This window comes from Arachis stenosperma, chromosome 6, assembly GCF_014773155.1.
Source record: "Arachis stenosperma cultivar V10309 chromosome 6, arast.V10309.gnm1.PFL2, whole genome shotgun sequence".
Classification (NCBI taxonomy): Eukaryota; Viridiplantae; Streptophyta; class Magnoliopsida; order Fabales; family Fabaceae; genus Arachis; species Arachis stenosperma.
In genome coordinates this window covers 27,812,066-27,823,551 of record NC_080382.1, presented here as the reverse complement: position 1 = coordinate 27,823,551, position 11,486 = coordinate 27,812,066, and the positions used below count along the sequence as shown (strand labels likewise).

At 38.4% G+C, this 11,486-nt stretch overlaps 1 non-coding gene across 1 annotated transcript; it reads right to left on the bottom strand.

Moving 5' to 3' along the window:
* Positions 1-11,013: 11,013 nt before the first annotated feature.
* On the bottom strand, positions 11,014-11,117 carry LOC130937716 (small nucleolar RNA R71). The gene has a single exon (XR_009068920.1). It is a non-coding gene; the product is annotated as a small nucleolar RNA R71 (small nucleolar RNA).
* Positions 11,118-11,486: the final 369 nt, after the last annotated feature.

The following is an 11,486-nucleotide window of genomic DNA, read 5'->3' as shown; positions in this document are numbered from 1 at the left end:
GACGACGTAACTTGGCGTTGAACGCCAAGTACATGCTGCTGTCTGGAGTTAAACGCCAGAAAAACGTCATGATCCGGAGTTGAACGCCCAAAACACGTCATAACTTGGAGTTCAACTCCAAGAGAAGCCTTAGCTCGTGGATTGATCAAGCTCAGCCCAAACATACACCAAGTGGGCCCCGGAAGTGGATTTATGCATCAATTACTTACTCATGTAAACCCTAGGAGCTAGTTTTTTATAAATAGAACATTTAACTAATGTATTTGACATCTTTTGACCACTTTATCTCTTTTATCATTCGGTCACTTGATCATGGAAAGGGCTGGCCATTCGGCCATGCCTGAACCTTTTACTTATGTATTTTCAACAGTGGAGTTTCTGCACACCATAGATTAAGGGTGTGGAGCTCTGCTGTACCTCAAGTTTCAATGCAATTACTATTATAATCCTATAAACTTCATTTATTCTTATTCCAAGATATTCATTCGCACCCAAGAACATGATGAATGTGATGAGTAAATAACCCTCATTATCATTCTCACTTATGAACGCGCGTGATTGACAACCACTTCCGTTCTACATGCAACAGAGCTTGAATGTGTATCTCTTAGATTCCCCAACAGAATCTTCGTGGTATAAGCTAGATGGATGGCGGCATTTATGAGGATCCGGAAAGTCCAACCTTGTCTGTGGTGTTCCGAGTAGGACCCTGGGAATCCGGAAAGTCTAACCTTGTCTGTGGTATTCCGAGTAGGATTCCGGTAATGAATGACTGTGACGTGCTTCAAACTTGCAACCTGCTGGGCGTTAGTGACAGACGCAAAAGAATCAAGGGATTCTATTCCAGTAGGAGCGGGAACCAACCAGTGATTAGCCGTACTGTGACAGAGTGCGTGAGCATTAGTTTTCACTGCGAGGATGGGATGTAGCCATCAGCCATGGGTGATGCCTCCAGACTGATTAGCTGTGCGAGTGACAGCCGCATAGGATATTTTCCCGAGAGGATGAAAGTAGCCACAGTTGCTGGTGAACCCCTATACACAGCTTGCCATGGAAAGGAGTAAGAAGGATTGGAAGAGAGAATAGTGAAGCAGAGTTTCAAAGAGGAGCACAGCATCTCCATGCGCTTATCTGAAATTCCCACTCTTGATTTACATAAGTATTCTATCCTTTTTATTATTTCTATTTTATTATTTGAATCTAATCAAGTATCATGTTTAATCCGCCTGACTGAGATCTACAAGGTGACCATAGCTTGCTTCATACCAACAATCTCTGTGGATTCGACCCTTACTCACGTAAGGTATTACTTGGACGACCCAGTACACTTGCTGGTTAGTTGAACGAGACTGTGAAGTTGATTTTACCCTATGGTATTGTGTACCAAGTTTTTGGAGCCATTACCGGGGATTGTTTCGAGTTGGAAAAGAATGAATCACAATTTCGTCCACCAGTGTCAATTGCATCTTTTTAATTTTTCTCAAAATTTTCGAAAACTCATGCATGGTGTTCTTCATGATCTTCAAGTTGTTCTTGATAAGTCTCCTTGTTTGATCTTAAAATTTTCTTGTTTTGTGTCTTTTCTTGTTTTTCATATGCATTTTTGAATTCATAGTGTCTAAACATGAAAAATCTCTAAGTTTGGTGTCTTACATGTTTTTCTTTTCTTGAAAATTCTTCAAAAATAAGTTCTTGATGTTCATCATGATCTTCAAAGTGTTCTTGGTGTTCATCTTGACATTCATAGTGTTCTTGCATGCATCATTTGTTTTAATTCAAAATTTTTATGTGTTGAGTCATTTTGTGGTTTTTCTCTTTCCTAATTAAATTCAAAAAAATCAAAAAATATATTTTCCTGATTTCACTCATAAATTTCGAAATCTTTGGGTTGATTTAGTCAAAAATTTTTAAAATAAGTTGTTTCTTGTTAGTCAAGTTAAGATTTCAATTTCAAAAATTTATCTTTTCAAAATCTTTTTCAAAATCAAATCTTTTTCTTTTTTTTTCCTTTGTTTTTCGAAAATTTTTTCAAAACTCTTCTTCAAAATTTTTCAAAATTTTTTTCTTAATTTCATTTCAAATTTTCAAAAAACTTTACTAACAATTAATGTGATTGATTAAAACATTTCAAGTTTGTTACTTTCTTGTTAAGAAAGATTCAACCTTTAAATTCTAGAATCATATCTTTTAGTTTCTTGTTAGTCAAGTCATTAACTTTAATTTTCAAAATCAAATCTTTTTAAATTTCTTTTTTCAAATCTTTTTGAAAATAAATTTCAATCATATCTTTTCAATCATATCTTTTTCAAACTTTAATTTCAAAATATCTTTTCTAACTTCTTATCTTTTCAAAATTGATTTTCAATCTTTTTCAATTAACTAATTGACTTTTTGTTTGTTTACTATTTCTTATCTTTTTCAAAACCACCTAACTACTTCTCTCTCTAATTTTTGAAAACTCCTCACCCCTTTTCAAAATTCTTTTAATTAACTAATTGTTTCAAATTTTAACTTTAATTTTATTTCTTCTCTTAATTTTTGAATTCTAACTAAATTTTAAAATAAAAACAAAAATATTTTTCTTTTCTTTTCTTCTAATTTTCGAATTTCCCTCTCTCTCTCTTTCTATTTATTTTATTTATTTACTAACACTTCTCTTCTCAAAATTCGAACCCCTCCCTTCTCTATGTTTGAATTTTTCTTCTTCTTCCTTCATTCTTATTCTTCTACTCACATAAAAAAATCTCTTTACTGTGACATAGAGGATTCCTCTTCCTTTTCTGTCCTCTTTTTTTCATATGAGCAGGAACAAGAAAAAAGGCATTCTTGTTGAAGCTGATCCTGAACCTGAAAGGACCTTGAAGAGGAAGCTAAGAGTAGCTAAAGCACAGTACTCTGAAGAGGACCTAACTGAAATTTTCGAACAGGAAAAGGATATGGCAGCCGAACCCAACAACAACAGTGCAAGGAAGATGCTTGGTGACTTTACTGCACCAAATTCCAACTTCCATGGAAGAAGCATCTCAATCCCTGCCATTAGAACAAACAATTTTGAGCTTAAGCCCCAATTAGTTTCTCTAATGCAATAGAATTGCAAGTTTTATGGACTTCCATCAGAAGATCCCTTTCAGTTCGTAACGGAATTCTTGCAGATCTGTGATACTGTTAAGACCAATGGAGTTGATCCCGAGGTCTAGAAGCTTATGCTTTTCCCTTTTGCTGTAAGAGACAGAGCTAGAACATGGTTGGACTCTCAACCTAGAGATAGCCTGAACTCTTGTGATAAGCTGGTCATGGCTTTCTTAGCCAAGTTCTTTCCTCCTCAAAAGCTGAGCAAGCTTAGAGTGGATGTTCAAACCTTCAAGTAGAAAGAAGGTGAATCCCTCTATGAAGCTTGGGAAAGATACAAGCAACTAACGAAAAAGTGTCCTTCTGACATGCTCTCAGAATGGACCATCATGGATATATTCTATGATGGTCTGTATGAATTGTCTAAGATGTTGATGAGCGGATAATTTATACGCTTTTTGGCATTGTTTTTAGTATGTTTTTAGTATATTTTAGTTAGTTTTTATTACATTTTTATTAGTTTTTTGTTAAAATTCACTTTTCTGGGCTTTACTATGAGCTTGTGTGTTTTTCTGTGATTTCAGGTATTTTCTGGCTGAAATTGAGGGACCTGAGCAAAAATCTGATTTAGAGGCTGAAAAGGACTGCAGATGCTATTGGATTCTGACCTCCCTGCACTCAAAGTGAATTTTATGGAGCTACAGAAGCCCAATTGGCGCGCTTTCAATTGCGTTGGAAAGTAGACATCCTGGGCTTTCCAGCAATGTATAATAGTTCATACTTTACCCGAGATTTGATGGCCTAAACCAGCGTTGCAAATCAGCTTCAGAATTCCCGGCGTTTAACGTCGGAACTGGCACAAAAATTGGAGTTAAACGCCCAAACTGGCACAAAAGCTGGCATTTAACTCCAGAAAAAGTCTCTACACATGAAATCTTCAATGCTCAACCCAAGCACACACCAAGTGGTCCCTGGAAGTGGATTTTTACGTCATTTACTCATTTCTGTATACCATAGGTTGCTAGTTCACTATTAATAGGACCTTTTGATATTGTATCTGTACCTCATGACACTTTACACGTTTCATACTGTACCTTCTACGGCATGAGTCTCTAAACCCCATGGTTGGGGGTGAGGAGCTCTGCTGTGTCTTGATGGATTAATGCAATTATTACTGTTTTTTATTCAATCATGCTTGCTTCTATTCTAAGATATCACTTGTTCCTAACCTTAATGAATGTGATGATCTGTGACACTCATCATCATTCTCACCTATGAACGTGTGCCTGACAACCACCTCTATTCAACCTTAGATTGAGTAGATATCTCTTGGATTCCTTAATCAGAATCTTCGTGGTATAAGCTAGAATTGATGGCGGCATTCAAGAGAATCCGGAAGGTCTAAACCTTGTCTGTGGTATTCTGAGTAGGATTTAAGGATTGAATGACTGTGACGAGCTTCAAACTTCTGAAGGCTGGGCGTTAGTGACAGACGCAAAAGAATCACTAGATTCTATTCCAACCTGATTGAGATCCGACAGATGAATAGCCGTGCTGTGACAGAGCGCGTTGAACATTTTCACTGAGAGGATGGGAGGTAGCCATTGACAACGGTGAAACCCTACATATAGCTTGCCATGGAAGGAGCCTTGCGTGCTTGAAGAAGAAGACAGTAGGAAAGCAGAGATTCAGAAGATAGAGCATCTCCAAAACCTCAACCTGTTCTCCATTACTGCAAAACAAGTATTTACTTCATGTTTTTCTACTTTTCACAATTAAAAATGAGAATTATTGATATCCTGACTATGAGTTACAAGATAACCATAGCTTGCTTCAAGCCGACAATCTCCGTGGGATCGACCCTTACTCACGTAAGGTATTACTTGGACGACCCAGTGCACTTGCTGGTTAGTTGTGCGGAATTGCAAAAGTGTGATTGCAATTTCGTGCACCAAGTTTTTGGCGCCGTTGCCGGGGATTGTTCGAGTTTGGACAACTGACGGTTTGTCTTGTTGCTTAGATTAGGACTGTTTTATTTTTGTTAGTTTAGAGTCTTTTATTTGAGTTTAGTTTCATATTTTAAGTTTGGTGTCAATTGCATGCCTTTGTTTTCTTTTAATTTTTTGAATTTGCATGTTCTTAGTCCTTTCTTGATCTTTAAAAATTCTAAGTTTGGTGTCTTCTTTGTGTTTTCCTTTAAAATTTTCGAAAATTTGTGCTTGATTTTCTAAAAATTTTAAGTTTGGTGTCATTTTGTTGTTTTTCTCTTTCCTTATTTCAAAAAAAAAAAATCAAATCTTTTTCAAAATAATTTTCAATCATATCTTTTCAATTGCTAATTCCAAAATCTTTTTAATTAATTAATTGATTTAGTTTTCAATTTTCTTTGATCTTATTTTCTTTTAGTTTTCGAAATTTGATTTTATTTTCCATTTGTTTTATTTTATTATTTTTGGTTACATTAAAAAAAATATTTTACTTTACTTGTGAATCCATATCATATTCCCTTTCTCCATCATGGACCTAAGTGGAATTGAGCAGTCCAGAAGGACTCTGGGGTCATATGCTAACCCCATTACAGCTGCATATGGGAGTAGCATCTGTATACCTCCCATTAAAGCAAGCAGCTTTGAGCTAAATCCTCAACTCATTATCATGGTGCAGCAAAATTGCCAGTATTCCGGTCTTCCACAGGAAGAACCTACTGAGTTTCTGGCACAGTTCTTACAAATTACTGACATAGTATGTGATAAAGAGGTGGATCAGGATGTCTACAGATTATTACTGTTTCCATTTGCTGTAAAAGATCAAGCTAAGAGGTGGTTGAATAACCAACCCACAGCAAGCATAAAAACATGGAGACAGTTATCAGACAAATTCCTGAATCAATTTTACCCTCCAAAAAGGATGACACAGCTAAGGCTGGATATCCAAGGCTTTAAACAAGAGGATAATGAGTCCCTTTATAATGCCTGGGAGAGGTATAGAGGTATGCTAAGAAAATGCCCCTCTGAAATGTTTTCAGAGTGGGTACAGTTAGACATCTTCTACTATGGGCTTACAGAAAAAGCTCAGATGTCTCTAGACCACTCAGCTGGTGGATCTATACATATGAGGAAGACGATTGAAGAGGCTCAAGAACTCATAGATACTGTTGCTAGAAATCAACATTTGTACTCTAGCAGTGATCCCTCTACAAAAGAAGAAAATACTGATCCTAATCCTCAAGAACAGATTGTTGAGCTTAATCAGCAATTACTCCTGATGACAAAATAGTTGGCAGAATTTAAAGAGATGCTCCAAGAAACTAAAATTGCCAACAAGAACATAGAATCACAGTTGAATCAGACAAAACAACAGTTATCTAAATAGATAACAGAAGAATGCCAAGCAGTTCAACTGAGGAGTGGGAAGACATTGAATAACACTGCTCAAAGTAGCAAAAAGTCAAGAAAGAAACAATTGACAGAGGATAACCAAACCACTGCCCAAAATCCCTCTGAGGACAGTAAGAGCCCAGAGAGGAATACTCCTGGCGTTCAAACGCCAGAAAGGGGGGAAAAGCTGGCGTTAAACGCCCATTCCTTGCCCAGTTCTGGCGTTCAAACGCCAGAAAAGGGGGAAAAGTTGGCGTTAAACGCCCATTCCTCACCCAATCCTGGCGTTCAAATGCCAATGAGGAATTAGACACCTGAGAGTGCTGATAGTAACCCCTCTAAAAAGGCTTCTCCAACCACCTCTGTAAGGAATAAACCTGCAGCAACTAAGGTTGAAGAATATAAAGCCAAGATGCCTTATCCTCAGAAACTCCGCCAAGCGGAACAGGATAAGCAATTTGCCCGCTTTGCAGACTATCTAAGGACTCTTGAAATAAAGATTCCGTTTGCAGAGGCACTTGAGCAAATACCTTCTTATGCTAAGTTCATGAAAGAGATCTTAAGTTATAAGAAGGATTGGAGAGAAACTGAAAAAGTGTTTCTCACTGAAGAATGCAGTGCAGTCATTCTGAAAAGCTTACCAGAAAAGCTTCAAGATCCAGGAAGCTTTATGATACCATGCACATTAGAAGGTGCTTGCACCAAGACAGCCCTATGTGACCTTGGAGCAAGCATCAATCTAATACCTGCATCCACTATCAGAAAGCTTGGGTTGACTGAAGAGGTCAAACCAATCCGGATATGTCTCCAACTTGCTGATGGCTCCATTAAATATCCATCAGGCATAATTGAGGACATGATTGTCAAGGTTGGGCCATTCGCCTTTCCAACTGACTTTGTAGTGCTGGAAATGGAGGAGCACAAGAGTGCAACTCTCATTCTAGGAAGACCTTTTCTAGCAACTGGACGAACTCTTATTGATGTACAAAAAGGGGAAGTAACCCTGAGAGTCAATGAGGATGAGTTCAAGTTGAATGCTGTCAAAGCTATGCAGCATCCAGACACATCAAATGACTGCATGAGTACTGATATTATTGACTCTTTGGTGGAAGAGATCAATATGACTGAAAGTCTAGAATCAGAGCTAGAGGACATCTTCAAGGATGTTCAGCCTGATCAGGAGGAACCAGAGGAAATAAAATAATTTTTGAAAATTCCTCAGGAAGAGGATAAGCCTCCCAAACCTGAGCTCAAACCACTACCACCATCCCTAAAATATGCATTTCTGGGAAATGGTGACACTTTTCCAGTGATCATAAGCTCTGCTTTAAATTCACAGAAAGAGGAAGCACTAATTCAAGTGCTAAGGACACACAAGACAGCTCTTGGATGGTCCATAAGTGATCTTAAGGGCATTAGCCCAGCAAGATGCATGCACAAGATCCTATTGGAGGATAATGCCAAACCAGTGGTTCAACCACAAAGGCGGCTAAATCTTGCCATGAAGGAGGTGGTGCAGAAAGAGGTTACTAAATTACTAGAGGCTGGGATTATTTATCCCATTTCTGATAGCCCCTGGGTAAGCCCTGTCCAAGTTGTCCCCAAGAAGGGAGGCATGACAGTAGTTCATAATGAAAAGAATGAACTGGTTCCTACAAGAACAGTTACAGGGTGGCGTATGTGTATTGATTACAGAAGGCTCAACACAGCCACCAGAAAGGATCATTTTCTTTTACCATTCATAGACCAAATGCTAGAAAGACTAGCTGGTCATGATTATTACTGCTTTTTGGATGGCTATTCAGGTTACAACCAAATTGCAGTAGATCCTCAGGACCAAGAGAAAACAACATTCACTTGCCCTTCTGGCGTGTTTGCCTACAGAAGAATGCCTTTTAGTCTGTGTAATACACCTGCAACTTTTCAGAGATGTATGCTATCCATCTTCTCTGATATGGTGGAGAAGTTCCTGGAAGTCTTCATGGATGACTTCTCAGTATATGGAGACTTATTCAACTCCTGTCTTAACCATCTAACACTTGTCCTGAAAAGGTCCCAAGAGACTAACCTGGTCTTAAACTGGGAGAAATGTCACTTTATGGTGACTGAAGGAATTGTCCTTGGGCACAAAATTTCAAGCAAGGGAATAGAGGTGGATCAAGCAAAGGTAAAGTTGATTGAAAAATTACCACCACTTGCCAATGTTAAGGCAATCAGAAGCTTTCTGGGGCATGCAGGATTCTACAGAAGGTTTATAAAGGATTTTTCAAAAATTACAAAATCTCTAAGCAACCTGCTAGCTGCTGACACACCATTTGTGTTTGACACACAGTGTCTGTAGGCATTTGAGACCCTGAAAGCCAAACTGGTCACAGCACCAGTCATCTCTGCACCAGACTGGACATTGTCATTCGAACTAATGTGTGATGCCAGTGACCATGCTATTGGTGCAGTGTTAGGACAGAGGCATAACAAACTTCTGCACGTTATTTATTATGCTAGCCGTGTTCTAAATGACGCACAGAAGAATTACACAACCACAGAAAAAGAGTTACTTGCAGTGGTCTATGCCATTGACAAGTTTAGATCCTATTTGGTAGGGTCAAAAGTGATTGTGTATACTGATCATGCTGCTCTTAAATACTTACTCACAAAGCAGGATTCAAAACCCAGGCTCATAAGATGGGTGCTGCTTCTGCAAGAGTTTGATATAGAAATAAGAGACAAAAAAGGGACAGAGAACCAAGTAGCTGATCATCTGTCCTGAATAGAACCAGTAGCTGGGGCGTCCCTCCCTTCTACTGAGATCTCTGAGACTTTCCCAGATGAGTAACTCTTTGCCATTCAGGAAGCTCCATAGTTTGCAGATATTGTAAATTATAAAGCTGTGAGGTTCATACCCTAGGAGTACAGCAGGGTGCAAAGAAAGAAATTAATTTCAGATGCCAAGTACTACCTATGGGATGAGCCATATCTCTTTAAGAGATGTGCAGACGGAATGATCCGCAGATGTGTACCTAGAGAGGAAGCACAAAGGATCCTGTGGCATTGCCATGGATCACAGTATGGGGGACATTTCGGAAGTGAGCGAACAGCCACTAAGGTCCTCCAATGTGGCTTCTACTGGTCTACTCTCTATAGAGATGCCCGAGAGTTTGTGCGTAACTGTGACAGTTGCCAAAGAGCTGGTAACTTGCCTCATGGATTCGCCATGCCTCAACAAGGGATCCTAGAGATTGAATTGTTTGATGTATGGGATATTGACTTCATTGGTCCGTTCCCACCATCATACTCAAACACTTACATTCTGGTGGCAGTAGACTATGTATCTAAATGGGTAGAAGCAATTGCTACACCCACTAATGATACTAAGACCGTGCTGAAATTCCTCCAGAAACACATCTTCAGCAGGTTTGGTGTTCCCAGAGTACTAATCAGTGATGGGGGCACTCATTTCTACAATAAACAGCTGTACTCTGCTATAGTCCGATATGGAATTAGCCACAAAGTAGCAACTCCATATCATCCACAGACAAAGGTTTAATGTTTGAATCATATCTTTTCTTGTTAGGCAAGTCATTAATTTTTAAAATCAAATCTTTTTAAAATTGTTTTCAAAATCATATCTTTTCAATCATATCTTTTTAAAACCATAACTTTTCAATCATATCTTTTTAATCACATCTTTTTCAAAATAGTTTTCAAATCATATCTTTTTGATTTCTAATTTCAAAAATCTTTTTCAAAAATTTCTTGATCTCTTTCTCACTCTTGATTTTCGAAAATTAATTAAATTTTTTTTTAAAAAAATATTTTCAAAATATTTCACTTGATTTTCGAAAATTTCTTCCTCTCTTCCCACATCCTTCTATTCATGGAGTACCACTCCTTCTCAATGCACAATTCGAACTCTATCTAATTAAGTTCGAATTCTCTACTTCTTCCTTCTATTTTTCTGTTCTTCTGACACCTCAAGGAATCTCTATACTGTGACATAGAGGATTCCATATTTTTTTGTTCTCTTCTCTTTCACATGAGCAGGAGCAAAGACAAAGGCATTCTTGTTGAAGCTGACCCTGAACCTGAAAGGACCTTGAAGCGAAAGCTAAGAGAAGCTAAGGCACAACTCTCTGTAGAGGACCTAACCGAATTCTTCAAAGAAGAAGAACACATGGCAGCCGAAAACAACAACAATGCAAGGAAGGTGCTGGGTGACTTTACTGCACCTACTCCCGATTTCTATGGGAGAAGCATCTCTATCCCTGCCATTGGAGCAAACAACTTTGAGCTTAAGCCTCAATTAGTTTCTCTAATGCAACATAATTGCAAGTTCCATGGACTTCCATTGGAAGATCCTCATCAGTTCTTAGCTGAATTCTTGCAAATCTGTGACACTGTCAAGACTAATGGGGTTGACCCTGAGGTCTACAGACTTATGCTATTCCCTTTTGCTGGAAGAGACAGAGCTAGGACATGGTTGGACTCACAACCTAAAGAAAGCCTGGACTCATGGGAAAAGCTAGTCAATGCCTTCTTGGCAAAGTTCTTTCCACCTCAAAAATTGAGTAAGCTTAGAGTGGAAGTCCAAACCTTCAGACAGAAGGATGGAGAATCCCTCTATGAAGCTTGGGAAAGATACAAACAATTGATCAGAAAATGTCCATCTGACATGCTTTCTGAATGGAGCATCATAGGTATTTTCTATGATGGTCTCTCTGAACTATCCAAGATGTCTTTGGATAGCTCTGCTGGAGGATCTCTTCATCTGAAGAAGACACCTACAGAGGTTCAAGAGCTAATTGAAATGGTTGCAAATAACCAATTCATGTACACTTCTGAAAGGAATCCTGTGAACAATGGGATAAATCAGAAGAAAGGAGTTCTTGAGATTGATACTCTGAATGCCATTTTGGCTCAGAACAAGATATTGACTCAACAAGTCAATTTGATTTCTCAAAGTCTGTCTGGAATGCAAAATGCACCAAGCAGTACTAAGGATGCTTCATCTGAAGAAGAAGCCTATGATCCTGAGAACCCTTC